The following is a 16,057-nucleotide window of genomic DNA, read 5'->3' on the forward strand; positions in this document are numbered from 1 at the left end:
TATGTTGTTCAGTTGAAATCTAATGTGCGATTGCCACGTATTCCCCAATATCGTATCTCTCTTGATGGTGAACGAGCATTGTTAGCAATCATCTATGATTTGATCGAGAAAGACGTTATTGAGGAAACACGGGGAACGTGTGCAACAGCCCTGTACTGCCCATTCTAAAACGTACAGATCCTTCGAAACCACCTGTTTATCGTTTTGTTATCGATTTACGGGAGGTGAATAAAATTGTGATTCCTCAGTTCCCCGTTGTGCCTGACATCACGGCATTACTGACTCTGATTCCAGCTTCTGCATCGTGGTTTTCGGTGATTGACTTGAAGAATGCGTTCTTCAGCATCCCGATTGCAGAAGAGAGCAGAGACCTTTTCGGTTTCTCTCTTGGTGGACGCAGCTTCCGGTTCAAACGCGCTCCTCAGGGCTACTGTGAAAGTCCATCGATTTACAGTCAAGCCTTGAAGGGTCAACTGGATGCGTTTAGGTTGCCGGCTGGTGCGGCTTTAATCCAATACGTCGATGACCTATTGGTAGCTGCAGATACTCAGGACATTTGCAAAATTGCTACGGTGTCGCTGCTGCAACATCTCTGCGAGTTAAATCACAAGGTGTCACCTTCTAAACTCCAATATTCTTGTCAAGAAGTAACCTATCTAGGTCACTTATTGTCAAAGGAGGGAAGGCGGTTGACCCCAGAGAGAATTGCAGCAATTGCACGAATGACTGTGCCAACAACCCAAAGAGATGTGCGTGCCTTTTTAGGTATTACGTCGTACTGCAGGCAATGGATTCCTAATTTTTCATTGCTAGCGAAACCATTGGTGGCTCTTACGTGCAAGGATGTTTCGACTCCTTTACCATGGACGGAAGAATGTCAGAAAAGTTTTTCTGAATTACGTGATTCATTGTGTTCGGCTCCTGTGTTAGGTACTCCTGACTATAGCAAGCCGTTTACATTATATGTTCACGAGAGAGAAGGTTGTGCTTTGAGCGTCTTAACGCAACCTTTTGGTGGTAAGCAACGTCCATGTGCATATTTTTCCTCGACCTTGGACCCGGTAGCTAGAGCATTGCCGAGTTGTTTGAGAGCAACAGCGGTAGCCGCGGTCTCCATCCGACAATCAGCAGGATTGGTCATGGATAATATGCTTACGGTGATGGTTCCGCATGCAGTCGATACTCTTTTGAATCGTACGAAAACTCAGCACTTGACGAGTGCGAGGTTGTCTGGGTACGAGTTGACGCTGTTGGCAAGCCACATTCAAATAAAACGTTGTAATGTTCTGAACCCGGCAACTTTGTTACCAATTAGCTCAGAGTCAGATGAAATAACAGAACACGATTGTTATTTGAGGACAGAGGAGGAAACGAAAGGTCGAGTGGACCTTAAAAACACCCCATTGGAAGATCCAGATGGTACACTGTATGTGGACGGTTCATGTTTCAAGTTGCCGAATGGTGATGTGACTACTGCTTATGCTGTTGTAACGTTGAATACTGTTGTTGAGACTGCGAGATTAAATCAGAATTCTGCCCAAGCTGCAGAGCTGATCGCTCTTACTAGAGCGTGTGTGTTAGCGAAAGGGAAACGTGTGAATGTGTTTACCGACAGCCAATATGCATTTGGCGTCGCACATAGTTTTGGACGTTTGTGGAGAGAGAGAGGTTTTCTAACATCGCACGGTACGAAGATCCAGCATGGCCAGCTTGTGAATGATCTTTTGGATGCACTTACGTTGCCTAAGCAAGTGGCGATTGTTAAATGTAGTGCGCATCGTAAGGTGACGGATGATGTGGGTCGTGGTAATGCGTTTGCGGATGAGACTGCTAAGGAGACTGCCCGGAACCTTAGCACTCGAATGTATGTGACGAGTTCGGTTAGGTGGCCTACAGAATCGAGCATGTGTGAGGACACTATCGAGAGTGTAAAGGCAATTCAGAATGAGGCTACCGAGACTGAAAAGATGAAGTGGAAAGAGAGCACGGGAAAGTTGGATGCGATTGGTTGTTGGATTGATTTGTCGGAACAGAAAAGATGGATGTTACCGGATGCGTATGTACTGGCCGTTGTGACAATGGCGCATGGGTTAGCACATATTAGCGCAAAAGGTATTTGCAAGTTGCTGTCCCCTGTGTGGAAGAATGATGGTATTACGAAATGTGCTGAACGCCTGGTTAATAACTGTATGGTGTGTATGATGTACAATCCTGGCAAGGGAACCCCAACTCCTCCTGGCAGTTTTGCTCCCCCTTCATGTCCCTTTGAGGTGATTCAATTGGACTTCATCCATATGGAGCGATGCAATAACCTGAAATACGTTTTAGTTGTGGTTTGCGCATTCTCCCGATGGATCGAGGCCTATCCTCTCAAAGACAATACTGCTTTGTCTACTGCGAAAATCCTACTGAAGGAATACTTTCCTCGGTATGGAATGCCTAGAATCGTATGGTCAGATAACGGAAGTGAGTTTGTGGGGAGTGTGATGAAGAGTGTATGCAAGGGCCTTGGAATTAATCAGAAATTCCATAGTGCCAACCATCCCCAGTCAGCTGGTTTGGTTGAAGGGTATAACGGCACTCTTAAACTAAAGCTAGCGAAGATTCAGGCTACGACTGGTCTCTCGTGGCCTGACGCTTTACCCTTAGCATTACTGTCAACAAGGGCAACTGTACACTCCCGAGTAGGGCTTAGTCCCTATGAAATAGTGTTCGGTCGTCCTGCGAATGTTTGGGGGGTTCCTAGGCCAGGTATTTTTTGTGATCTTGAGTATCCAATGTTGATCGATTATCTTCATGACTTGACTGCTAAACTGAGGTTAATTCACCAACAGGTTCACGAAGCATTGCCGACGCAGACGGAGGGTCCAGGCCACCAGCTCCAGCCCGGAGATTGGGTGGTGACGCGGAACTTTTCGCGCAAGACCAACTTGGACCCGAGGTTTACTGGACCCTACCAGGTCCTCCTTGCCACGAGAACTGCAGTTCGTCTTGAGGGGCGGAAGAATTGGGTGCACGCCACCCATACAAAGAAAGTCCCTATCCCGTTGCCAGCAGACTCGTGGGTGAGGAAAGGCATTGCATCAACTGAAACCGAAGGTTTGCCGGCGTTTGTACCTTTCAGCGACGCACAACCTGTCGGAGAATCCTCAGTGCAGCAGAAAGACACTGTTGAACATTTGTCAGCAAAAGACTCAAGACCAGAATATTCAGCTGATCAACAGGACGTGGTCCCTTCAACGGATCCTTTGTTTGACGAACAGACGCGTCCTGGGAAAACCCGATACTTTTTGCGATCCAGTACTAAAGACTAATAAAAGATCCTGTTCTGTCCCTTGATAATTGCATTATCCCGTTTTCCACGATCAGTTTGAACATTCGTACCATTGTAATTATTTTGTACATATTCATTGAGCTTCGTTCCTTACACTTTTTGCTTCCACAGCTGAGAAACATTGTTTTTGCATATATATATATTTGTGAAATAAAGGCCGTAGGGCCGCGCGCGTACTTCCTTCTGGTTAGTAGGTCTTGACGCTAGGTTAAAGACCGTCGGTTCCTGGGAACTCCTAGGGATTGACTGTTGCTACACAGAACGAAGTGCGTCAAGAAACGTTGCGGACGGTCATAGGGAATGGCATTTTCGAAGCTGACGGATTTGGAAGGAGCTCAGGCTCATAGATTCAAGCTGCAGCAACTCAGTCGTACCAAATGTTTTATATTCCAAATATTCGTATTGTTTCTGACTGCTTCTGCATTATTGGCGGGTGGGGTGTATTACACGATGTCTTACTTCTTACCTTCTGCTATACCTACTCCTACCCCTGACCCTAAACTTACCTCCACTGCTTCTCCTCATTCTTTTCATATCTTACCTGAACACGAGCAGGCTAGACGTGCAGAATTCCGCAACAATTCCTTTATTCAGCTCCTCCATCAGCATCAGTTAGTGGTTAACACTACTAATTGTTGGGTGTGTGGGTTGATGCCACATACTACGGATCAGGGAATTCCATATCTGGTGTTACCGTATAGTTCCCAAGGGTCTGCTCGAGCATTTCAGACAATGTTTCAAAGCGCACTGGGTTTCCACCCCATTCCAGAACCACGTTCCCCCTACTCTGGTCCTACCTCGTATCAAAAACCTTTGTCTATAGCAATAGAGGATTTAGATAGCGATATCTATGATCCCTCGCTTATTCCTGAAGAAGAGGTACAAGCCTATAGGGTCCTAAGTAGAGGTGAATATAGTGTGTTCACTAGTGAAAAGCAGCTTAAAAGCTCGCCTCCGATATGGGTCGTACCCCACATTGGTAATTTTTGTCTCATAGGTCGTGGCCGAAGATCGAAAGCCCGACTTGGAGAGAGTGCTTGCACTGAAAATTACATTCTGCCGATGGTCTCGTCCCCTGTGTTCCTGGCCGCCAAGGGTACATACTTTATCTGTCATGATCGTGCATATGCATGGTTGCCCTCTGACTTCATGGGCTCATGCTTCATCGCAAACTTGTTGCCTCCGACGTTCACTGTAGATGCAGATTATCACAAGACTAGAGTTGTGAGAGGCGTAATTAGCGAAGAGGATACTGCCGGTCAAGAGGCAGGAGACTTTTTCAAGGGTTTCCTCCCGTTTTGGGGACCTATGGTTAGTAGTAGGAACCTGAGACAGTTGACTCGAGTGGTAGAATCGACAGCTAATATTACTGCCAGTGCCCTTGGTAATATCACCACTGAACTTCAGGCGGATAGACTTATGACGTTACAAAACCGTATGGTTTTAGACGTGATCTTAGCAGATCGAGGTGGGGTATGTAAGGTGATCCATTCGAGCTGCTGTATTTTCATTCCTGATAACGCTCCGACTGTCTATCAAGCCATCTCGAAGTTGCATAAGATCTCCGAATCCATACACGTGGATGTAGGGAATTGGACGCTACTTGGGTGGTTTTGGGGCTTGATGTCGACTTGGGGTTGGAAGATTCTGATGATCATCGGAGTCGTTGTAGCGTTCCTGTTCACGTGTTGCCTTTGTGTGCAGTGCGGTCCTGCCTTATGTGGCCTCTGTGCTACGACGTGTATGAGACAGCCACCTGTTACCAAGGGGACTCGGTTGGACAGAGCTATGCTACAACAACATCTGGATGGTCTGATGAATATCGAATATGATTCCGACTAGTGCTTGCCTACATGAGGGCAAAAGGAGCGTCTGAGGTTCCGTGACAATTGTAAGTGATGTTTTTGACTCGCACGAATATGGTCGAGTCTGGTATCTATGAACCGCAAATGACGAGTTTAGTAAGTGTGTGCAGTTTCGCTGTGCTAACTTAAACCGTTCGTTTGTTATGTGGGTTTTTCATCTGTACCCACGGGTTCCATCTTAGATACGGCATCCATTTTGTCTCTTGCCCTCAAGTAGCCAGCGAACGGACGCTGTCTGCTTCGCGACCCTGGGACTCCCAAGATATTTGCGGAAGACACATGTTCCTTGTAAGTGTCTTTATGGCGAGGGGGATGATACTGTAAGGCAGATGGCCCCGCTCGAGGCTCATCTCGCCGTGCCGGTTTATTGTCTCAGCCGTGCATCTCATTAGGCACGTCCCTTTGATGCCTGTATCTCGTGTTTCTCGATACCTCCCCTTTTACACCCTTTCCGATCTCCCCACTGTCTCCGTCTTCCTCTGCACCTGTCTTTGTTCCTATTTCGATCTGTTTTACTGCCGATTGGAATGCACTAATGTTGGGAAGATGGGTTTTTACAGTTGGGAACCGCCAAATGTTTCCGCACTTATGTTCCGGACCTTATGTGTATCAAAGTGACCAAAGCGACCCCTCTGGGGGATAATTATGGGAACCGGGTTGTAAACTTTTGTGTACCATGTTGTCTTATGGGTAAAATCTGTATAAAAGGAGCGATCCACAGAACCAATTTGAAGCAGTCTCCCCAAGTTGCACGTGTTGTACTTGTCGTGACTTCTGTGTTCCCTGCAGTAAATAAACCTTGAATCTTTGACGCCGAAGGAAGTGTCCCGTGTCTCTGTCATTCGTACGCCGGAGCAGGTTACCCACGAAGGTTTCAGGTGTTGTGCCCTGGCACCGCTGGGTCTTAAAGAACCCAGTCCTTCACTACCTGGGGATCTCGATCACTTCTAAATTAGAAGACCTGGTGGAAATTAATGTAAACCCGATATTGAAGCCTATGCAAAAAGATCTCCACAAGTTAAATAACTTACATCTATCTCTGATAGGTAGAGTTAACGCCCTGAAGATGGTTTTCTTCCCAAAACTTCTCTACTTATTCAGAGCCATTTGCTTGGAATTTCCCGATCACTGTCTAAAATCTATGGAACGTACTTTCTCTAGATTCATCTGGGCTTATACCCAACCCCGACGTGCTTATAAACTCCTCACCCTACCTAAGGAATGGGGTGGACTCGCCCTTCCAAATTTGAGAGCTTATTACTGGGCCGTTGTATTACTCATAAGCCAGGAACTACTGCAAATTGATAGGGATTAGGAGAGACCTCGGGAAGGCCAGCCATCTATTTATGAATTAATGATAGGAGAACAAAGTACAGGGTATTTCTGGCGCCATCTGTATGATAGTTATCATAAAAGAGTGAAATTTAAGACCTTACTAAATGAATACAAGATCGTAAAAATAATTAGGAAAATGATGGGTATTGGGCGCGTCTCTTATTATACACTCTTTAAAGATAACCTTGATCTGCCGGAAATATTTCGAGACACTTGCATGAAGAAATGGGAAGCAGCTGGAACAGCACACTTTGGCAGCCTGGGATCCTCCACTGGGTTTCTCTCATTCGAAGAACTCAGAGGGAAATTCCTAATTGACAGGCGGAACTTTTTTAAATATCTGCAAATTCGAGACTACATCAATGTAAGAAATGTGGGAGGGTTTATTGCCAAAAAGTTCGAACTATTTGAAAAACTGTCCTCCGCAAAGATAAACTCTATTAGTGGAATATATACTCTTTTAAACACTATTTTCCCTGATGATTTAGGAAAACTGCCCAAAAGTGGCATAATAAAATCTGTATACCCCCTGAAGAATTTATTAGAACCTATGAAATGTCACAATTATGCCTTACGTCTACCAAATTGCAGGCTTAATTTTACAAAACATGCTTTATGTTATATTATACTTCCGATAAAATTGCTAAGTGGGGTTCGGGTAAAGGAACATGCTGCCCTAGATGCCAAATCTTCAATGCAGACTGCATACATATATTTGCCACCTATAATGGTCTAATGCTTTTGAAACAAGAGATTGAGAGATTTGTTTCTAGTGTGCTGAAAAAACCTATTAAGCTAACAGAAGAAATGATCCTTTTAGGGGCCACAGATTCTAATCTGAGGGGGCTAGGAGCTGAATTTTTGTTTATTACTATGGCCGTCCCAAGGATTTGTATTGCATCAGCATGGTTAGATGAGCGGGCGCCATCATTTCAACAATGGCTTGCGAGGTTATTGGCCACCTATAGACGTGAAATTGATATTTATAAGGGGAAGGCAGAAGAAAACGTAACCAAGGGTTGAAAATATGAGCCCCGCTGCTGGAATGGTGCCAAGCTCAAAGTAATAATGTATGAAATACAAGAATTAACTCTATATGACACTTGCCGTTTTGTAATATAGAAATTGTTGAAATACCGACTTAATGGATGAATTAGGTCATTGTATAATTTGATTCTGTATGAAATTTATTTTATCTTATTTCTGCCTGACCAAGGGGAGGGGGGGGGATGTGCTTATTTATTTATGTATTATGACAAAAACAAATAAATATATATAAAAAAAAGAATAGTCCTACATACCTCAGTTTTTCTAAAATAAAAATGATATCCCTCTAAGATGTTGTCCCAAACCATGCATTTGTGCAATCAGGTAAGCTATCAGAAAAGTATGTTAACTGTAGGAGTCTCAGAAGCCAAGTTTATTGGAAGTAAAGTATGCAAGGTATCAAAAACAATAATAATAATTGGTTGAGTTTTTCGGACAACCCATATTTAGTGGTATGTTATGTTATGTTATTTGCACTTGTAGAGCGCATGATTACCCTTGGGTGTTCTGGCGCTAGGTACTGGTCTTCCTGGGAAGCTGAAAAGAGTGCTACTGTGAAAAAAAGCCATGTTTTCAGGTCTTTCCGGAACGTGAGGAGATCCGGAGTGGTTTTGAGGGAGAAGGGGAGCTCATTCCAGGCTCTTGAGGCACAATGAGTGAAACTCCTGCCTCCCCAGTTTACTTTTTTTCACATGGGGACTTGCACTTGTTAAGCACTGGTAGATCGTAGCGTTCTCCCGGGAACGTACCAGTGAAACTTTCGCCTACGAAAGTCTGGGCCGATACCGTTAATGGCTTTAAAAACTATACAGGAAGCTTTAAAGCGGGTTCTTTGTTTTATTGGGAGCCAATGTAGCTTCTTAAGCTCTCCTTTCACGGAAACAAATTTAGGTGTTCCGGACAGCAGCCTGGCCTCTATGCTTGGACTAATTGGAGCCTGTTCATATGTTGTTTTTGTATGTTTAAATATAGGCTATTACAGTAGTCCAAACACAATGTTATAAGGGCCATGACCACTGTCTTGAGATTGCTTTCGGTCAGGAAGAACTTAATTTTCCTTATGATTCTAAGAATCATAAAGCAAGCTGAAGTCACCAAGCTTACTTGATCCCCCATGGCAAGTTTGTTATCCACTAATACCCCAAGGTTTTTGGCCTTCTTAGTGGGTGTAGGGCATAGGCCCAAATCTTCAGGCCACCACTCCGGTGTCTACACCTGTGGGTTGTTCCCAAACTTTAGAACCTCGGTCTTGTTGGAGTTAAGCTGTAAACAATTGGAGGACATCCAACCAGATATTGCGCTCATACATTCATGGAAACGGTCCCCAGTCTCTTTCTCACCTCCCTCAGTGAGTGGCAACACAATTTGTGTGTCGTCAGCATAGGATGTGAGCTGGATGCCAAAACATCTAATGACTCCTGCTAGAGGTGCCACATACATGTTAAAAAGCGTTGGACTAAGAGAAGATCCCTGAGGCACCCCACAGGGGAGTGTAAATGGTTTAGCTGAATTACCATCCAGATCCACGGCTTGGGACCTATCAGCTAGGAAAGACTGTAGGAGTTTCCAAGCTAGACCTTCAAAACCGATCACAAACACCCGGTCCATCAATAACTTATGAAGGACCGTGTCAAAGGCAGCGGACAAGTCCGATAAAATCAGAACTGCACTACCTCCTCCATCTACGGCCTCACTGATTTCCTCAGTAGATTTCAACAGAGCCAGCTCAGTGCTATGATCAGCCCTGAACCCATATTGTGATGGGTCCAGAGAGTTGTTACGATGGAAAAATGCGCTGAGTTGGATGTTCATCACCTTCTTCAGGATCTTAGCGGGAAAAGGAAGCCGCAAGATTGGCCTATAGTTGTTAGGATCTTTTGGATCCAGATTTTGCTCCTTCAGAAGTGGAAGAACAGAGGCTTGCTTCCACATTTTGGGAAATATGACGGATACAAGGACAGCGTTTAACAGGGGGGTCAGGGTTATTACTATCACTTCAGGTATTTGTTTAATGACCTTGGCAGGGAAAGGATCACTGAGGGCTCTGTTATGGAGTTGACAGTCTAGTAGTTGGGTTGGGAGGAGCTAGGTGGGCAGAGGGGAAGAGGTGGGGTCAAGACAGGAAAGGGTCGGTTAGTGTAGGGACGGGGACTGAGCTACATGTTAATAAAGAGCTCCTATATGTTCAGTCAGTGTCCGTGTGTAATTTAGGTGGGACACGACAGCTGGCGACGAGGGTGGGATGGAAAGAAACCCCCACCCCACGAGTGCCCCGTCATGCAGCGTGGAGTGAGCTCCGCTGCAACGTAGCCCCTGCGGCGCCGGTGACGAGCCCCCCAGGAGTGGCCTGATCTCCCCTCGCAGGTGGAAGAGGGTCGAGAAGAGACACAGCAACCCAGCGAACGAGCGCTGATGTGTCCTGAGAAGAGCGCTGAATCAGAGCGCAGAAAACGCGGCAGAAAGGGCGCCGAGTGAAGAGCGCCAGAACGCCGCCCGCGCTGGACGCGCAGAAGAGCCCACAGTGCGCCGAGACTGACGGGGGGCCGGAAACCCACTCCGACGCTGCCCAGGTGAGCCTGCACTGCCGCGAAGGCGAGAGGAGGCGAAAGAAGAGCCCCAGGCACGCGCAGCCCCACACAGAAGCCAGCACTAAATCGGCCAGCGGCAGCAAAGACCAGCCAAGCAGCAGGCGGTGCGCGAGGCCAGCGCAGGACAGACAACCCTTACCTGAACGCGCTGTGAGAGTGGAGGTCTGCCCAGCTCAACCGTGAGTTCCCCAACACCGAGTGTGTGTGCCCAGAGAGAGAGAGGAACCTCGTGGACTGCAGAGGGAGGCGGCCATCTTAAGGTCAGGCAGCCCAAGGGACAAACCCTATCTGATTGAAGGGCGGCCATCTTTAAGTCAGGCGAAGGTCGAAAAACAAACACTAGCACCACCAAATCAACGCACTGTGTCCTGATAACTCAGCACTCACTGCCAGGCAAGTGCTAACAAGTGGAACAAACAAGCATTGGTAGCTGCAACAAACAGTAGTGAGAGTGAACGTCGGTGACCGCGACCAGAGTCAAGTGCAAGCCCGGAAGGACCACTACCAAGATGTCCAACCCTCCCGCGCAAGACGCCCAAAACCCTTCTACGAAAAAGGAAGTCAAAGGCACGCATCTGCGTGCGCCGGAACCCTTGACGATCACCACAGGAAGTAGCATGGGCCTAAAATGGCAGGAATGGCTGGAGGATTTTGAGGACTACATTGAAGGCTCTAGAATCGAGACAGACAAGGACAAACTAATAACCCTTCACAATCTAGGAGGGCGCGAGATCAGCAAGATAGTGCGAGAGATCCCAACCAACGACAGTGACACCTACATCAAAGTAAAAGACATATTGAACAACCGTTTCCTGCACAAAAGGAATGTTGATTATGAGCGACACAAGTTCCATCAACAGCGCCAGGACAAGGATGAGCCACTAACATCCTTCATACACCGACTGCGGCGCCAGTCCCAGTACTGCGACTTCACAAACTTCTCGCCGGATGCGGCCATCAAGTCCCAAATAATCTCAGGATGTCACTCAGAGGCACTGAGGCGAAGATTGCTAAGGAAGCCACAAGAGTTGGCGGAAATCGAGGAGAATTCACGAATATATGACCAAGCCGAAGAGAATGCGGCGGACATCGAAGTCAAGCCCAGCACTAGCCGCGAACATGCCAACCGTGTCTCCGAACGACGACAGGGACGACAGGACTACAGAGGCAACCCGCGTGACAGATCACGCCGATCCAGATTCTCACTCAGACGCCGAACAGATCACCGGCCGAAAGATTCAGAGAGGAGAGACCGACGACCCGAACGCACAAGACGGTGCTACAGGTGCGGGTATGACTACCCTCACATCGACTCATGCCCTGCCATGGGCCAACGCTGCCGGAAATGCGGACGATCCAATCATTTCGAGGCCATGTGCAGTGATTACCACCGAGAGAAACGTGGCGGCACTGACCGACGTGCCAGCCAGCAAAGGTCTTCAAGGACAGAGACCAAACGGCACCACGTCAGAGCCGTTCAGGGTGAACCTGATCGATCCCCGGCGGCGTCTCACTCCAGTCGTGAATCCAGACGTTCCAGATGGGATCGCCGATCTCCCTCGAGAGAGTCCAGGTCTTCCTCATCCAGGCGATCGTCCTACACCACAGAGTATGTCAACATCGCTGACAACGATCAGCTCAAACGCTACCCACGGCTTGATATCATGGTGGGCAACCATGCAGCGAAATTCGTCATGGACAGTGGCGCATCCCTTAACTACATCTCCGTTGCCGAACACGAGCGCATGGTTCCTAAACCTCATCTGCGCTTTGCACCTGTCCGGGTATACACCTGGATGTCAAGAAAACCGCTCCCGTGCCTGGGAAAGTTCGACACCACCCTCACGCACGGCGGCATCACCATCCCTGCCGTCATCCATGTCATCAAAGGACCCGATGCTGACTGCTTACTAAGCCTTCCGACTGCTGAGCGACTGCGCCTCGTGCACATCCTCTTCAACGTGAACGACAGCTCCAACTACGCTGCGAAATTTCCAGCTCTGTTCCAGGGCCTGGGCAAGCTGAAAGGCCGGCAAGTACATCTACACATCAACGAGCGAGTCACGCCAATTGCTCAACATCCGCGGCGAGTGCCGTTTCACCTGCAACCCGCGGTGGCTCAAGAGCTGCAAGACCTCCTGGATGCTGACATCATTGAACGCACCGAAGGACCCACTCCATGGGTGTCCCCGGTGGTCATCGTGCCAAAAAAGGGGACTCCCGACAAGGTCCGTCTCTGTGTAGACATGCGCCTGCCGAACACGGCAATCGAGAGGGAAAGACACCCCGGCCCACACCTGAGCGACATGATTACGGCACTCAACGGAGCTACGGTCTTTTCCAAGCTGGACCTCAACAAGGGCTACCACCAGCTCGAGCTGGATGACAGCTCTCGCCCCATCACCACTTTTGCCACGCATCTCGGCCTCTTCCGATATAAGCGTCTCAGTTTTGGTGTCTCCTCGGCAGCTGAAATTTTCCAAGAGGCGATTCGCCTGATCATCCACCATATCCCAAATTCACTCAACTATAGTGATGACATTCTGGTGTACGGCACGAACCTCCGAGAACACGACATCGCCCTTGACCGTGTCTGCCAGGCTCTGCTGGACGCTAACCTAACTCTCAATAAGAACAAATGCGAATTCCACCAGTCAACGCTGAAATTCTTTGGACACATTTTTTCGTCCAGCGGCATGAAACCCGATCCGGACAAGGTGGCTGTGCTCAACAACACCAAAAGCCCAGCTGACGTTAACGATCTACGCTCCTTTCTCGGGATGGCGAGTTATTGTGCTCGTTACATCCGCGACTACGCCACCATAAGCCACCCACTGAGGCTCCTCACGAAGGCCAACCAGCCCTTCAACTGGACCCCGGACTGCGAGCGCGCCTTCAGAGACATCAAACAGGCGGTTGAATCGTCTGACTGTTTGTCCTACTTCAACCCCAGACGGAAGACAGAGATCACTGTAGATGCCAGTCCGGTGGGCCTAGGGGCGATCCTGGCTCAGTACGACGACGATTCGGAACAAGGGAGGATCATCGCCTACGCCAGCCGCATCCTCACCGATCCGGAAAGGAAGTATTCCCAGCCTGAGAAGGAGAGCCTGGCGGTCGTGTGGGCGTGCGAGCATTTCCACATCTTCATCTATGGGAAACACTTCACGCTCATTACTGACCATCAGGCGCTCGTGACAATATACGGGAACCCAAAGAGCAAGATGCCCCCCAGGATTGAGCGGTGGGGCCTCTGGCTGCAGGAGTACACGTTTACAATTATTCACAAACCGGGGAAGGGAGAAAACCCTGCTGATTACATGTCCCGCCACCCCCGGGACTCTGCAGTGACAACTTCATCCATAGCAGAGGAATACATTCACTTCGTGTCAAGTCATGCTCGCCCTCCAGCCATACCAATGCACACCATCCGGGAAGCAACCAACAAGGACGCTGTTCTACAAACCGTGATGAAACGCATACTATCCAACAGGTGGAGACATCATCCGCAAGATGACGACGAGAATCCAGATGTTAGAAATGAGCTCCAGGCTTTCCGACACGTCTCTGATGAACTCTCAATAACCGAAGATGGCCTCCTTCTAAGGGACCACCGGATAGTCATCCCAGCCACCCTGAGACGAGGAGTAGTCGACCTAGCACATGAGGGTCATCGAGGGGTCGTATCCACCAAGAGAGCACTTAGAGAGCGTGTCTGGTTCCCAGCTCTAGACCAGATAGTCGAGAACACTCTGAAGGATTGTCATCCCTGTCAGCTAACCAGCCCCAACACTCCGCCTGCACCACTTCAGATGACCCCACTACCGGACGGAGTGTGGCAGGAAGTTGCAATGGACTTCTACGGGCCTCTGCAGTCAGGGAAATATGTGGTCGTCATCGTGGATGAATATTCCCGATTCCCTGTGGCTCAGTTTATCTCCTCCACCAACGCCACCTGTACTCTCAAAGTACTTGAGGAGGTTTTCGCAACCTGGGGTGTTCCCAAAATCATCAAAACGGACAACGGACCCCCGTTCAACGGGCATGAATTCAGTGACTTCGCGAAACAGATGGACTTCCAACACCGCAGGGTCACCCCACTCTGGCCACAAGCCAACGGGACCGTTGAACGGTTCATGTCTACCATCAAGAAAACCTTCCAACAGGCCACTGCCGAGAAAAAGGATCTGCAAGCGGCACTGAATGAAGTCCTCTGTGCCTACAGAACCACTCCTCACTCCACGACGGGCGTCTGCCCTGCCACTCTCATGCTTGGGAGGACCCCGAGAACTCGGATCCCAACCTGGAAGGGAGCCCTGAAGAAACCCCTCTCAGACCACCAGATCAAGGACATGGCTGCAACAGATCAGTACCACAAGGAGAAGATGAAAGACCATGCTGATCTCAAACGGAGGGCACGGTCCCCCTCCCTCAAGGAAGGTGATAGGGTCTTTGTTAAACAAGAGCAGCGCCAGAAAACTGACTGTCGTTTCAAAGACGAGCCCCTCACGATCGTGCAGCAAAAGGGCACCATGGTGACCGCGGAATCGGAGAACAGGCGAGTCACCCGAAATGCATCCCACTTTAAGAAATGCCCTCCTGAAAGACGTGAGTGCACACCTGCAGCTTCCATGCTGGAGAGCCATAGCGTCCCAGAGGCTGGCGCACCTGACTCAGCACCTCCCACGGTGCAAGAACCAGTGGTAGAGAACATTGTGTCTACACCGGCTCGACCCCGACGCCAAGTGCAGCCTCCCAAGAGACTGATCGTAGAAATGGACTAAGTTTCACTTTCACTGCTGTTTTGTTAAGAAGGGGGGAGATGTTATGGAGTTGACAATCTAGTAGTTGGGTTGGGAGGAGCTAGGTGGGCAGAGGGGAAGAGGTGGGGTCAAGACAGGAAAGGGTCGGTTAGTGTAGGGACGGGGACTGAGCTACATGTTAATAAAGAGCTCCTATATGTTCAGTCAGTGTCCGTGTGTAATTTAGGTGGGACACGACAGCCTCCTGAGCGGATCGAAGTCAAAACCTTGACTGTCTCGGATACCTCCAGTGATGAAAATAGATAAAATGCCAGTAGAGGGTCACTACTACCTGGCCTGATCATATTGGAGCTTAGCTGTGTCATTTTATTGGCTTCAGAGAAGAAGAAAATATAACTTCAACTTTGTGCTTAAAAAATTCAGCAATTTTATTACAGAATGACAGATTGCTATGGCTCCTGGGGACAGTTGGAGTAGACAATTTTTTAATAGTATTAAACAGTTCCTTTGAATTGGACTTGGCCATTGTTATCTGCATTGAGAAAAACGGTCATTTAGCTTCTAGTAACATTTGTTTATAGATCGCAATACAATGCTTGTATCTTTCCTTATCTGTTACACCGTAGTTTTTGTGCCATGCCCTTTCTAGTAGTTTACACTCCTGTTTTTTGGCTCTAAGTTCTTCCGAATACCAGGGAGCTGATGGTAAAGCTCGTTTGGGAGTCCACTGTTTCCTATGGGCTAGTAAATTGCACAATGTGGCTCACTATTGATTATAGGGAGCCGCAGCAATATCCACTCCACTAGGAGGAGATCGCATCGAGCTACTAAGGGAACTTCCAAATGTATTAATATCCGATTTTCCCCAGGCTCTATTTCTGCAGCAAAGAAATAACTTTGCTGTATTGTGACTCCGCAGGTCTGATTTGCAATTATCAACTCATGTAGGGCAACAGCCAACCAATGCTAGCAGAGTCACCCAGAGTATATCTCCACTAGAAATACTAGGCATGCTATGAAAACATTTATAATTGTACACATTTTTATTTGTTTTGAAAGGATATTTCAGTCATAATGGTGGACCATATTAAAAGAGCATTAAGTAGACCCTTTGGAATTGTTGTA

The 16,057-nt window shown here is 48.1% G+C and overlaps 1 protein-coding gene across 2 annotated transcripts in view; it reads right to left on the bottom strand.

The window, feature by feature from the left end:
• The window catches only part of ADAM22 (ADAM metallopeptidase domain 22), a 1,128,810-nt gene that overhangs the window by 359,827 nt on the left and 752,926 nt on the right, over positions 1-16,057 (bottom strand). The window lies entirely within an intron of this gene.

This window comes from Lissotriton vulgaris, chromosome 10 (assembly GCF_964263255.1).
Source record: "Lissotriton vulgaris chromosome 10, aLisVul1.2, whole genome shotgun sequence".
Taxonomy (NCBI): Eukaryota; Metazoa; Chordata; class Amphibia; order Caudata; family Salamandridae; genus Lissotriton; species Lissotriton vulgaris.